The sequence below is a fragment of the Planococcus citri genome, chromosome 1 (assembly GCF_950023065.1).
Source record: "Planococcus citri chromosome 1, ihPlaCitr1.1, whole genome shotgun sequence".
Taxonomy (NCBI): domain Eukaryota; kingdom Metazoa; phylum Arthropoda; class Insecta; order Hemiptera; family Pseudococcidae; genus Planococcus; species Planococcus citri.
This window is the reverse complement of record NC_088677.1, coordinates 53534975-53549037: the sequence shown is the minus strand read 5'-3', so window position 1 is coordinate 53549037 and position 14063 is coordinate 53534975. Positions and strand designations below refer to the sequence as shown.

At 34.1% G+C, this 14063-nt stretch overlaps 1 protein-coding gene across 3 annotated transcripts in view; it reads right to left on the bottom strand.

Annotated features, from left to right (window-relative positions):
* Positions 1 to 14063, bottom strand: part of Ih (hyperpolarization activated cyclic nucleotide gated potassium channel Ih) — a 148832-nt gene that overhangs the window by 109572 nt on the left and 25197 nt on the right. Inside the window, exon 1 of one of the 3 annotated variants that reach the window (XM_065346186.1) lies at positions 1140 to 1385. The exons of the other annotated variants lie outside the window; for them this stretch is intronic. The gene's annotated coding sequence lies outside the window, so the exon portion shown is untranslated. Of the gene's footprint in view, positions 1 to 1139; positions 1386 to 14063 lie in introns of those variants that run through there. 3 annotated transcript variants of the gene reach the window in all.

Here is a 14063-nt window from a genome sequence, read left to right as displayed (position 1 = left end):
CCTCCGATCCTAAATGGATGCGCAGTTGTTCACTATTATGACTGAGAAGCATTGAAATTTATTCAAAACCGATATTAAAATTCTTTTAAAAAATTTGAATTCATATTTTTAGCTACATCAAATGGCTACTATTCAGTTGAGTGCCACTAAAAAAAATTACATCATGAAAAATTTTTCAAGCATGCTTGTTCGATCGACCCTACTTCTCGTTCAAGTATCTACCTATATATGTATTGATTTGCGGTAGGTTTGCGTCTATACGTATATAAGTAGATACATCTACAACATTAGATATCATAAGTAAGGTTATGGTGCAGCGATCTAGATAAATAGAAAATGCTGAACAGAAATTACCGGTATGGATGCGAGGAAAATTACAAATTTACGGACGGGAATCCAGCGGCAGTTTGATTCGAACCATCGATTCGGAGAGTAAAAATTCTAGATGAAATTAAAATTGGCTCAATTTCAACGACATAAATTGCGTACAAATAAATTACGTCCGAAAGCACTGTGTAATGGTTAACTCGGCTTCACTTTTAAACGCGCACAATTGTGTAAAGAAAACAGTACTCTGGGTGAAAATTGAATTTGAACGGAAGAATGGTCGGATTCGGGTTCGCTACTCTCGCTGCAGATAGATGGATGGATGGATGGATGGTGGCGAGGAATTCGGTATTCGTCACTTAATGTTATCTGATTGCGAAGCCATTGTATCGTCGGATTAAAATTCGCGGTAAATATTTACATACGCGAACGAGTCAACATTCAAGCACGACTACGGTTGATTAGCATTTAACTGGTGTCATTTTCCGAAGAGAACAAATCTCGTCGACGACAAATTAGATATACTTGTACACTGTAAGTGTATCTCTAAATGTTAACTCGGCAATAAAATACGAACAACCGGCGACTAGAATAGCATTTTTTTTCAAAAACGACCGATGGGTTTTATTTTTTCAAAAAAAACGAAAAAACAAAATCAAAAACCAAACCAACGCAAAACTACTTGATCATGATACGTATATAATACGTTATTACTCTAGCGAAATGGACGAAAATCTAAGATAAAAAACAGCAACAACAACAACAACAAAGCTGCTGGATGATGATGCTGATGATGATGATAATATACGTACGTAGTTCCATAAGTAGAATTAGTATCGGACAATTCTAAATTAGACGGGCCACTTTCGTTGCATATTCCGGACGAATTGGCGCTCTGTCTGGACTGTGGCGGTTGTTGCTGGGCTAAAGGAGAGTTCGGGGTCCGCCGAACGCGCCAAAACGCGAAATTGCGAACCCTCGAAGAGAACGTGTGTCGCGCCGTGACTTTTGACGAGGTACGGAGTGCGCGCGTCTTGGACAGCCGCTCCACACCAGAAAGCGACTACCAATATGCGATTTGTACACTCTGCAATTGGTCGAATAACGAGACAGTCAACAAAAAAAAAAAAAAAAAAATGGGGAAAAAAATAAAAGAAAAGGCGACCAAAAAAATGAGCGAGCCGCACACCAACGTTGCGAACAATTTCGCCTTTTTCGAACACGTCTTTTACGTGCAAATTCGAACGTGTGAACTAACTTGATGACGACGATAACAACGAAGACAGGAAAAACCTTCTCGACCGCATGTACAAGTCTCGCTGACGCCACCGTCGGTTTTACTCGTACTCGTACATGCATCGTTCTCGTCTCCTCCGCTCCGAGTCTCGTCGTAGTCGTACCACTTTCTCGTAAGCGGTTGCTCGCGCATCTTCCAATCAACTTGCAGAATTTTTCTTAACCTCTAAATTATATTTTCCAATTGTCGAAGAGATTTGTTGTCTATTAAAGCGCGCTCCAAAAAGGGCGACATACTCGTAGATGAAAATTTAATTCTAATAGCTCTATTTTTTCTTCTACTCGCTTCTCCCTTTTCCTCAATCCTCATCTTCTTTCCATCCTCGAGTCAAAAACCATCCTGAAAATACACGTAGAGTTTCCTTCGTCATCCCCGCACTCTCTTTCGCCAACGCCGCGCTGTGGCTCAAATTGAAAATCATCGACGATACCGCACAAATTTCAATTAACGAAATGGTAAATCCTTCTACAAAATAGCAAAAGTAACTTTTACTCATTTCGCTACGAATTACTTTTCCTTAAGGTGCTCTTTGCGTCTGGTATGATCTCCTATATAAATTCACCTTGCATCTATTACATCAAATAAGATTTCCTCAGTTTTCTTACACGATTATTGTCCATTCAATTTGTACACAATCATTCTTCCTTTTTAGTTTCTCTCTAAAGATATTACTTTTTCTTTCGTATTTTTTTTCTTTTCTTTCTTTAAACAAATCTAGTTATTCTTTTTTCTTCTTCAACCTCTAACGAGCACTGTGAACAAATTAATCCGATATTTTAAATGAATCGGAAAAGCTAGGTACGTTTTTCAAAATGGAACTATAAACGATGCGATGCTTCATCGCCAAGAATTCCATAATTGGATATCTTATTTAGATACTATCTATCTACTTATTTAATCAATGTGAAAGAAGACGAATACCATTTGCATAATACTGATTTTCTCAGCAACAAAATGAAAAAAGGTATAAAACTCGAAGTAAAGTTTGAATTTTGAAAGCTTTTTTCATGGTTTTAAATCTACGCTACCTAATCCATGAAGTGCGAAACGTTATCGTTCAATGTAGCGATGTTATTAGGTAGGTTTTAATGTAGATAGGTATTATTGTCAGTTTCAAGAGAGAGGCAGAGTGAGAAATGTAATTACTCGTACGTGTAGTGATATTTTGGAAAAATGGCTTCGTTTCAAAAGATGATATTTTAAATGCTGTATCGACTTAGATCGTTGTCGTCAAAATTCAAGATCAATTTAAAAGTTCTGCTGGCTTATTTTAAATTCGTGACTAGAAATTTTTTTTCCTCAAATATTTTGTAATAATTTACTTAATAAGTACTCCAAAATTTCCAAAACATCGAAAGCTATCATTTTGAAACTGAAGGAATATTTTGGTACATAAGTACTTACAATAATAACGCCAATTTTTGGTCATTATTGCAAAAAAAAAGTATTTTTTTCGATTTTTTTAAATTTACAATAATGATTAAAAAATTGGCACCCATGTATTCCATGAGCATGTTCAAAGGCATCTGTACAGGATTTAAGGGGGTTGGATCCCTAAAAATAAACCAATAATACTCAGCACTGTCAAATTAATTAGCCACCGATATGCCACTTTAATTTTTTTGAATTTTGACCAAAAATTTAAAACCTTTTTGACTCCGAGGACGATGAAATTACATTTTGAAGATTAATTTTATTCAACGAAAATAAACGTGTGTCTTTCTTCACCTACTGTAATTTTTTCAAATTTTTAGATAACTGAACATTCATCTTGAAAGTTCAAATTCAACCTTTTAAAATTTAAATTAGGTAAGTGCTAATTTCATAATTTCTATTCATTCTTTTTAAAATTCTGCGAGCACATTTGTTTCAAAAAATTGAGTGAAATAAGAACACTCAGTTCGTTTTAGATTTGAGTTGATTTGAATCATCAAGAATTCCGTATTTACGGCGAACTGGTTAGGCAATTTTATTAACATGCTCGAATTCAATTCATGTTTGGAAGGCAGTGATGTTTGCAGAAGAGGTAATCGTTTTGAACCTGTTTTGTTTTGTTTTTAGCTGAGTTAAAACAGTCTACTGTACAACCAGCAAAAAGTGTTCGTTTGGGTTTTTTCCAGATGTTAGCCTGAGATGTCAGAAAACGTATATTGTGGATTTTTGGAAATGCACCATGAGATGGAATATTAAAATCTCCCATTTTCCAAGTTGGCTTGTGAGGAGATATTTGTATTAAATGTTAATACTTAACGGATACTCTCTTCACTTCAAATATATGTTCACTTCAGCTGGGCATTTGCATAATGGGACACTAGAGCCTCCTCCCCAGGAGTAATTTTTTTGGAAAATTTTAGCACAAAAATGGCACGCAGACATCATCAAATAGGGGGTACAAAAATTCATATCCATGGCATTCATATCCATGGCATAAAGAAGTTTTTTCCATACCCATTAAACCAAAGTTTTCCAAAACAGCTGGAACAATAAAGCGCGGTCAAATTTTGAAAGTCACTCCTCCTACAATTTTAAGTACTTACCTAAAAATACACTGTAAAAAAATTATTCAAAAATAACCATACAACGCATCAAAATGGGTTAAAATTTCGAAAGAAATTCAAATATTGCGGTGAAAATATTTTTTGGGCATTTCTAGAGAGTTTTTATCCCAAAACTGTTTTTTGAGAATTTTTGAAGAATTTTGAGCTAAAAATTGCATCTTGATCTTTGGGATGGAAAAAGTGTCATCTGATCTTATAATTCAGACCCTATCATAAAATAAATTCCATTAAAATTGACAAAATCTGGAACACATTTACATTCTTCATTTCAACTCCATCCTGAAATCATCATTTTTTAGATTAACGTGGTGGGAGGAGTGCATGGAGGAGTCACTAAAGATGAAAAATGTCACCACAATTCTGTGCAATGGTGTGTCTAAAAATAAACATGTTCTCAAATTTGTGGATCACGAATCTGACGTGATTTTTTCAATTGGGACCTAGAAGGAAGGGAGGATGATGAAGTAAAAATCTGCATTTCCGTTACAACACAGTTTTGAATTTCCAGAGCAAAATGATTAGGATCTAATCAAGTCTGAACAGATCTGATATGACAAGTCGATTATAACAGATTAATCGATTAGGTAGGTACCTATTTAATTTGTCATTCATCGAAACCTCAACATTTTTTACTAACCAAGCTACTCGCTGCTGCATTTATAGAATTTTCTCCCTTTTCTGGTATTTTTTATGCAGAAAATTACGCGTCGACTTTTACGTTAAAAACATAAAATCTTGCGTGCATTCGGTACGGTTAAAAGTACGTCTACCTATGTAAATTCAATTAACGTTGTTGGCAGTGTGTGAAAAATTGATGTAAATATTCGCGATAATTTCAAATTACTACGGCGCGACAGCGTGCCAAAAAAGTGGCGAACTTTTCCCATTTTTCGCGAATTGGCTAAGAATCAACGCTAATATAACTGTATAAAAGAAATATGCTTACGAAGTAGTTATACTAGCAGAATACTAGGCACTATTTGTAGTACGTGACTGTAGTACCTACTTCTTTCAGGGTAGGTAAAGGTAGAATTGTTCGGGGGGCAAATTAAAAGTACTTTTTTACGTTTATTCGAGCGTGAAAATTTTCTTCTCTCTACGTACTATATGAATTCATTAACGTGTAAATCTCAATGAGGCGAAAAATGGCTAAAAAAAAATTAATAAATTAAATTTTAATCTAAGAGGTGTAGTTAAGTGTATAGGTAGATTTAGGTATAGTACGCTTAAAAACAATTGTGATTTTATGCGAATGTGTGTGTTATCTCGCAGATTCATAAATAACACCGTTTTTATACTAAAAACCTTTAAACATTAAGCTTTAAAATGAAAAATAATGGATGTTGGGGAATTTTTCTGTTCATAAGGAAAACCCACTTCATGCACAATTTCTAAAGGAAGTACCTTAGATTTATGTCAGTCAACGAATCTAGCGAAAACTTTTATTACAAGGTGTGTGTGTGTGGTTTTTTTGTCAAGCGAGCTTAAATATACGACGTTATATGAAGAACACCACATTTTCCTGTAGATTTTTCAAGGTTAGAGGAAATGATTGCTGCGAGATACCATTAGAAAAAAAAAGGAGAGAAAAAGGATCCCCTAGGTTTAGGTACAATGATCGTGAGAGACATGAAGTATACGAACTATGTAGGTAATATGGTTTTTCGTTTAAACGGTTTCACTCGGATTTTCGGTACGTTATCAACTCAACTCAATCGACTCACGAATAAATCGAATAATCTTTTAGTACAAAGTGTTACCTACATTATTTAAGCCAAGCGTCGAATGAAATCAAAAGTTATAACGTAATGTAACATCGACTCTTGAACATGGTTAACAGAATGAATCATTTTGGTGATATTTCCAATTGGCTATTAATTTAGTTACAAGTATCGTCGGTTTTTAAGACGTTATTGCGCATTATTCGTCAATGTAACCCTTTAAAGCGGATGAAAAATGAAATGAGGCGATTTTTCTTAGCGTCAAGGTTGATGTACATACTTACTTGGGAAAAGGCTAAGTTTTGCTGACGACTACGACTCGTAAGTTTCGTTTGATTTGCTTTTCGTTTGTCGAGTGACGTCATTTGAGCATAAAAATACTGATTTATGACTATCACTGTAAATGACAAGAAGGCTGGAGTTTTTCAACGAAATGACAGAAATGCGGATGAAGGCTTTTGAAAAAACGTTTTTAATGTGTGTTCAAAATTCGATTAACGTTTGAACGTTTTGTGTAGTCGTATAAATATGTACTGTGTTCGCTAGGTACTGTACTTGAAGGATTTTTGTACGAGTGGGAGTCAGCGTCGTTTTGGTGAATAAATTTTTCAAGTCGGAATTTGTATTTTTAGTTTGATGAAAACAAAGCGTCTGATATTAGAAGTGCCTCCTGATTGGGATTTATTCCAAATTCTGCGTATATGGACTATTGTCGAGTGGAAAAATACATCTTAGAGTGATATTAAAAGGTCTAAAACTTTTTTAATATAAATTTGAAATTTTTTTAGAATGATTATATATCTATTTAAAGATTTCATTTACCTTCTTATCATCAACCTACTTACAAGCTAGGTTCATAAAAAGCAACCACTTTTGCGTTGAACTTTTCGTTACCTGTAGTAAGTGCATAAAGTTACTAACCGATTGTCGAAGAATTTAACAATAATAGGTACAAATCAAATTCGTTGATTTTCGCGAGCTTCCTTGGCAACTTTTTAAGAAATACTTATTTAACCGACTTTTTACTAAAAGGCGCCGAAGCTTATCGAGATGGAAAGTTTATTTGGAAAGTTTAGTGTGAATAAAAAGTCTACGAATACGTGCAACTTTTGTATATGAAAACTTTTTGCGAAAAAAAAAATCCAAACGAGTAAAAATAATAAATTCACGAATAATGATTAGGCGGGGGGGGGAGGGGAAACGTTGAAGAATTTATCGTAATCGTATCTATAGGTAGGTATAAGTACGAGAACCTATGTTCGATTTTTCCTCAGGGTATTTCACATTTTAAAATTGACATTTTTTAAAACTTGTGAGAAATGAGAGCATTTTTTTAAAAGAAATATTTTTGTCGGTTGGATAATATATATCTTTATATAGAAAGGGATTTGGTTACTTGTGTCAGATGGTTTTGTGTTGTACTCGTAAATACGAGTATGAAGAACCGTGAAAAGGATTTCACAACCGTATTTATTATCTTCACATATTTTCTGTTGTAACATTGCCCAGTCTATTCGGTCATTTCCTATTATCATCTGTTTTCATTTTCTACATGTTTACACGCGTTTATTTGAAGCTGCAATATGGCTGTTGAATCTCTCTGTTTTTTGTTGAAAATAGAAGTACGAATTTTGTGTTGTTTTTTGAAATTTTCAAAGTTCGATCCTTGCTGTAATTTTGGAAAGGGTTGATTTTTCCGATAAATCATTTTCACTCATATTTTGGGTCAAATTATCACTTAGGTATCTAAATAAAAAATAATTTTAAGAAATTCCTAAATTTTGTGAGAATTTTCGACTTTGAAAAATCTTTTGGAGGCTTCACAACTGATCATAACAGCTCGAAAGAATCTACTCGTACTATCGATAGGGTATATATGTATCATACTAAATTTCGGATTTCCGAGTCAATTTGGGAAAATTTTGATTTTTTTTGCATCTTGTGACACAAACTTGATTTTTAAAAATTCACCAAAAATTGAAAAATACAATAATGTACTTTAGGCATTTGAAATTTTGGCTAGTGTGATAGGTAGGTATATTCAACTGCTCTTTCAATTCAGCAATGTCCAAATAAAAAATTTCTAGTTGGAATACCTCTCATGTAAAATATGACAGAAGGAAGTATGGTAATGAAGTGAAAGCTCGAGATTTATAGTCTCAAGATCTTTTCCTTCTCTTGTTTTTCGTTTGTTTTCCACTTTCAAACTTCCTATTTATTTTTTAATTGAAATATTTCGGAAAACAGATCATAAAAATTAAGTAAAACTGATGTGCGAATTCTTATTCATAGATCAGTTTGGATTGGAATTGTTTGTTTTTCAGTGACTGTGTACTGTTGGTTCTCATTTGTTCAGCACCGTCATTTTCTGAAAGTAGTCTGAAACCAGTCCACCAAATACGTTTGGGTACGAAGCCTGGATTTGAGTAAATAACAATTTAACCATCATCTGAAACTCTGCAGACACTACATTGGTTGAAATCTGTCATATGTCCACCATTGAGATCTAAATCAACCCAATAGTCAGAAGTGGAAAATGGACACGGCGATTTTAGGCTGGAGAAAGGATGTCCATTATTGTCACAGCCATGAAGATTATATAATCATGTAAGACAATTGTAAGGGACCAAACGCCACTTCGAATTCTTTTTTGCATTATTTCATCGAAAGGGTCGTTGACTCCAATAAAAACCAGACTCTCGACTTTCGTTGAAAACTCGTTTCAGTAAACTTTTTTTCATTCGTCAGTTTGATTTATTTTGTAGAACTTTTTTCAAGTGCCAGGAAGTTAAAACAAATTTCAACCACTTTAAATTTCGACTTCGGAACAAAACGAACAACGAAGTGCTTTAAACTGTACAAATTTCCTAGTTTCTTTCAAATTTTCACCATACAAGGGAAAGAAAATTTCTCGTATAAAATAGGTTACGATACACAAATTTGGTCCATCTGCAATATAGAATGGGTTACATTATACGGTTGAATGAGCACGTCTCTTCAAATCTGAGAGTTGGCAAACCTCTTTACACTTGTGTATAGTTAGGGTAGCTGCATTAGCGCATACAAGGCGGTGAACTGCGACCGACAACACATCTTTTATGAAAAGAAAAAAAATTACACGATTCGATAACGTTAGGAAAAGTTACAATGAAAGCTCGGCTGTTAAATTTTGTATCTTCATTATATTCGCTGGAAACATCTTAATCATGATTTTTCATCGAGAGACATTCGCTTTTTTGCTCATCGGCTGCCTTTTCTTCTTTAGTAAGCGTAATTTTTTTCCTCGAATCGTAATTAACCGTGACTTGTTTAATTTGGATTAACATTTTTCAATTAAGTTTTGCTTTATACAATTCGCAAGCCTAGCTAACTGCCAAGACGAAGACGAAGACGAAGACGACGCGGCCGTAGTCTTTCGACAAACTTTTCAACTTTGACGTAAAAGCCGATTAAATGAAGAATTTGCTCGGTTGATTTATACGTTACCATGAAAATATCGAAGCTGTTTAAATTCTTAGCGGAGCGGCGAGGAAGGAAAAAAAATACTCATCCCTAAAAACATTTTATTTGGTAAAAAGCTGGCGAAAATACGAACGTGGGTAATATTTCGCTTTCGCTCAGCGACGCCAATATATGCCAAGAAATAATTATAAAGTTTATAAAAGCGCTAGCTTAATTGACAGAGTTAATAATGAAAACGTTTACGTTGCGCGAACGCTAATGGTACCGCTAATTTTTTTCCTTTTTAAAAATAACACCTTGAACCGAGTTCCACTGGCAGAAAAAGGCGATAAAGGTTTCAACGTGAAATGAAATTAACTACCTAATACATGCGTTATCTTTTCATCGCAAAAACGAGTCGGTATTTTTTACGTGTAAAAATAGCCTTAACTGAAACGAAAAATATGTATATAGGCAGCTAATTTTATTGTCGCTGTGCCGACCAAAACCTCATGTACGCCAACTTACGAGCACCTACTAATTAAAATTAAATTCCGAGCTAGCTAATGTTCGTATATACGTATGATATGCGTTTGCTTCAACCTGCCATAGGGGAGAAAAAAAAGAGAGCAACCGACCTATCTAAACCACGTTAATCTCGACGTCTAAATTAGCTCGTTGGTTTATTATAATAGCGCCGAGTATCTTATTAATTTAATTATTTTATTCAACTTTTCAACAATGCATCGCTCCGGGTACCTATTCAATACGTTGTCATATTTTTCATTTTCATCTCCTTAAATTATTACATATTTGACGAATACCATCCGGTATTTTCGTTTTTCTGGTTGATTTTACTTTTTTTCTCTCGTTTTGCTCGCTTTTACTTCAATATCGTCTGCGAAAATTTTCCAACACGATAAAAAGCTGGTACGTGGATAAGCTGACAATATATAGAAAGTAAAATAAGTTATTTGATGAAATTTTGACATTTAAATTGCGTATACGACGTTACATGTTCCTTATATCATTGTACCTACGTAGAAAGACGCGTACGCGTACGTTGGTACCGATTTATAGAATATGCATATCTACACAGACGTTTTATCAATGTACGTAATATTATACCATAATATCGTTTCGTATAAACTTGAATGCGACAGTATTCAATGAAAGATAGTCCACGTAGAATAAAAATTGATCGTACCTTTACGTTAAATTCGAATAAAATTTCTAATGTAAGAAACCATTTCACGAATTTTTACCGTTACCGATGAATAATCTGACAAGTGTTTTCTCCACTGAGATTGATTAAATTACAGATTACAGATGCTGAGATACATAATGCAACGACTAGAAAGTACTGTGAATGTGAATGTGAAAGCAATAGAAATATCGAAATGAAGTTTTTCCTGATCCTGATAACGAAGAAGAGATTTATTTGAATTTAAATGCAGAAACTATGCTATAGGCTGTGTAAGTATAACAATACCCCCCCCCCCATTCATAGCCTACTACCCTCCTTCCGTCTTTCGTACCATCCCACTAACATTTTACTTTAGCAACTCGACAGCGTAGGTACACACCTGTCATGAAATTCAATCGTTCACTTTCATCTACACCCCCCCCCCATCCCACTTCATCACCTGTTATCGGTAACATCGAAGATGTATGTGGAACAGCTTGATAACGTTTTTACAGCCAGCAAAAACTTGGAATGAATGCTACTACTCGTAATTCCTGATATTATAAAATGTAAAATAAGTTATGTAGGTAAAGGTATTTAAAAACTTAGAAAAAATTGGGTACCTGTATTTCATGTCTAACTTCACCGAAATTGAGGTGATGAATTCCTGATATTATATTATCATGACTTGAAAACTAGGAAAAAAGATCATTTTTTGCCTGATTTTTGGAAAAATTTCGATAAATTCTTCACATTATGTTAGTTTTTTGAAGACTGAAAAAAAATTACCAAATTCCGGTACTTTGGCCAAAAAAATTGATTGTTTTTATATGAAACTTTTAACCCTTTGGAGGTTCTCTAGGTTCCCATGTTTAGAAAATAAATTGCTTTAAAAGGTGCAATAGAATACTCAGCTTGAGCTTTCAAAGAAAAATCATGTTGGAAAATGAAAGTTTTGGAAATGCTCAAATCCTTTATACTGAAAGAAATGATTTTCAAAACGCTTTATTCAGTCCCAAAATTGATGCAATGGTTACTACACAGTACAGTAATTTTCAAACTACCTCATTTTGATGTAATGATTACATAGGTTAAATCAGAGAATGCATCAAGTGATGGAATGAGTACATCACCAGGATGGATTTAATGCATCACTTTTCAAAATTCATTTCTATGTTCTCATTACATTTCTTTGGGGAGTCAGTCCTGCAGACATGGTATTCAAAACATCATTTGGTGGGTAATAATTACATCCTATAGTAAGCAATGATTACATTCCTTAAACATGACTTGAGAACCATGTAGTGATTTACTGAATCCAGTAGGCCATACTGCAATGAAATCATTTTTTTCAAACAGTGAAAAACCTATAAATACTTCGAGGTCCTGAATCAAATATTCTACTCGCGGCCATGTCGTTAACGTAGGTAGTTAGGAACGAAAGGTCGCAGGTTTGAATCCCAGTCAGGTAGGACAATTTTCTTAGGGAGATTAGGTCTAGAAAAATTCGTTGTAGTGAGAATTATTTAGATATGTGGAGAAATGTGAAATTGATAGTACCTATCCCCACTTTTTAAATATTGTTGAATAAAAGCGATGGAATGGTTACCGCACTACTGTGTAATAGTTACTTCTCTAAATATGTACTGATTAATGCGTTTCATTCCTATACCAAAATTACCGCGTTTTAATGCACCGAGTGCATCGTTTTAATGTAACTATTACTGTTTATTTCTTTCAGTTATCCAAAAATGCATGATTTATAACATGAGTAAAAAACATTAAGTAACTAAAAGCACTTTTTGAAAATATTCTTGAAGAATTAATCAGGGAAAAAAAGTCTTATCAAATCAACGATATAGTAAAAAAGGTCGTCTGGCAGAAAACAAGTCGAGCAAAAATAAAAACTTGGTGAAAAAAATGCCTTTGACCAAAAAATGAAAATAACAAAAACCTATGCCGTTAAGATCAAGTCATAAAATCTTGTTGGAAATCGGGCTGAAATGTGACACAAAATTTGGCGAAATTGGGAGCTTTGTCATGGGAGTAACTAATAACACTAGGTAACTGCATATTTGTGTTCGGGTTGAAAATGGGCTTAATCGATACTCTAGACCCTAAAACAGAAAACAGAGTGGGGTTTTTCAATTTGAGTTGTTTTTGTGGTCAGTTAGAGACTCTCAAAAAGTTGCAAAAATGTCAGTTTTTGTCCTACTTCAAGAGTTTGTAGCGACATCAGTATTGTTTTGCGAAAAAAAACCAAGAACATTTTCGGATTCTACGCACTTTTCTAAGTAAACTACTTTCCCCGATTTTTGATTTTTGAAGTTTCAAGCGCATACGGAAGATTTTTATTTGTATAATATTTTAAAACTCGGAGCGCGCGACGCTGGCGTTACTCCACCACGTAATCGTGGCGCGTAACTGTGTTCACCCGAAGTTCAAATTGAATTTTTCGTATTTAGAAAAATTAGTCTTATGCCTTTGAAACTTCGAAAATCAAAAATCGGGGAAAGTAGTTTACTGAAAAAAGTGCGTAGAATCCAAAAATGACCTTGGTTTTTTTTTCGCAAAACAATACGGATGTCGTTACGAACTCGTGAAGTAGGGCAAAAACGGCCCTTTTCGCAACTTTGACAGTCTCTCCTGACCACAAAAACAACTCAAATTTGAAAAACTCACTCTGTTTTTTGTTTTAGGGTCTAAACTATCGATCAAGCACATTTTCAACCCAAACACCAAAAAAAAGTCCAAAAAAGTTATCTAGGTGTAATTCATCTGCCAGTTTAGTGTGTCATTTCATTTCGTTTATGCTGTGTGTTTTTTTCACTATTTCTCTTCGCGTTGATCTTCGTATTCCAACATCTTATTAAGTGGTAAATTACTTTTATTTTTCCAAAATGAATGAAAATTTTATGCTACATCTCGTGCTTTGAAGCCAAAAATATGTTTTTATTATTAATTACTCCCACGACAAAGCTCGCAATTTCACCAAATTTTGTGTCATATTTCAGCCCGATTCCGACAAGACTTTATGACTTGATGAAAAATCCTCTCTTAGCGGCCTAGATTTTTGTTTTTTTTTTCATTTTTTGGTAAAAAACATTTTTTTTACCAAATGTTTATTTTTGCTCAAATTGTAAACTGCCACACGACCTTTTTCACTATCGCTATTACGATTTTTTTCCTAATTAATTCTTTTAAAATATTTTCAGAAAGTGCTTTTGGTAAAAATTTTTTCACTCACGTTTGTTGAATAATTTTTGAAAAAAAAATCTAATTTATATTAATTTGTTTTGTTGGAAATGATTAAGGATTTGAGCTTTTTCAAAACTTTCATTTTTTAATACGATTTTTCTTTGAAAGCTCAACTTTATTGTGATTTGGTCAATTGGGCACTTGGGCAGGGTATTCTATTACACCCATTGAGGCAATTTGTTTCCCTAACGTGGAATCCTAGAGAACCTCCAAAGGGTTTAGACCTTGGAGGAAAAACTTGATATTTCACAATATTTTATCTCACTTTTGAGAAG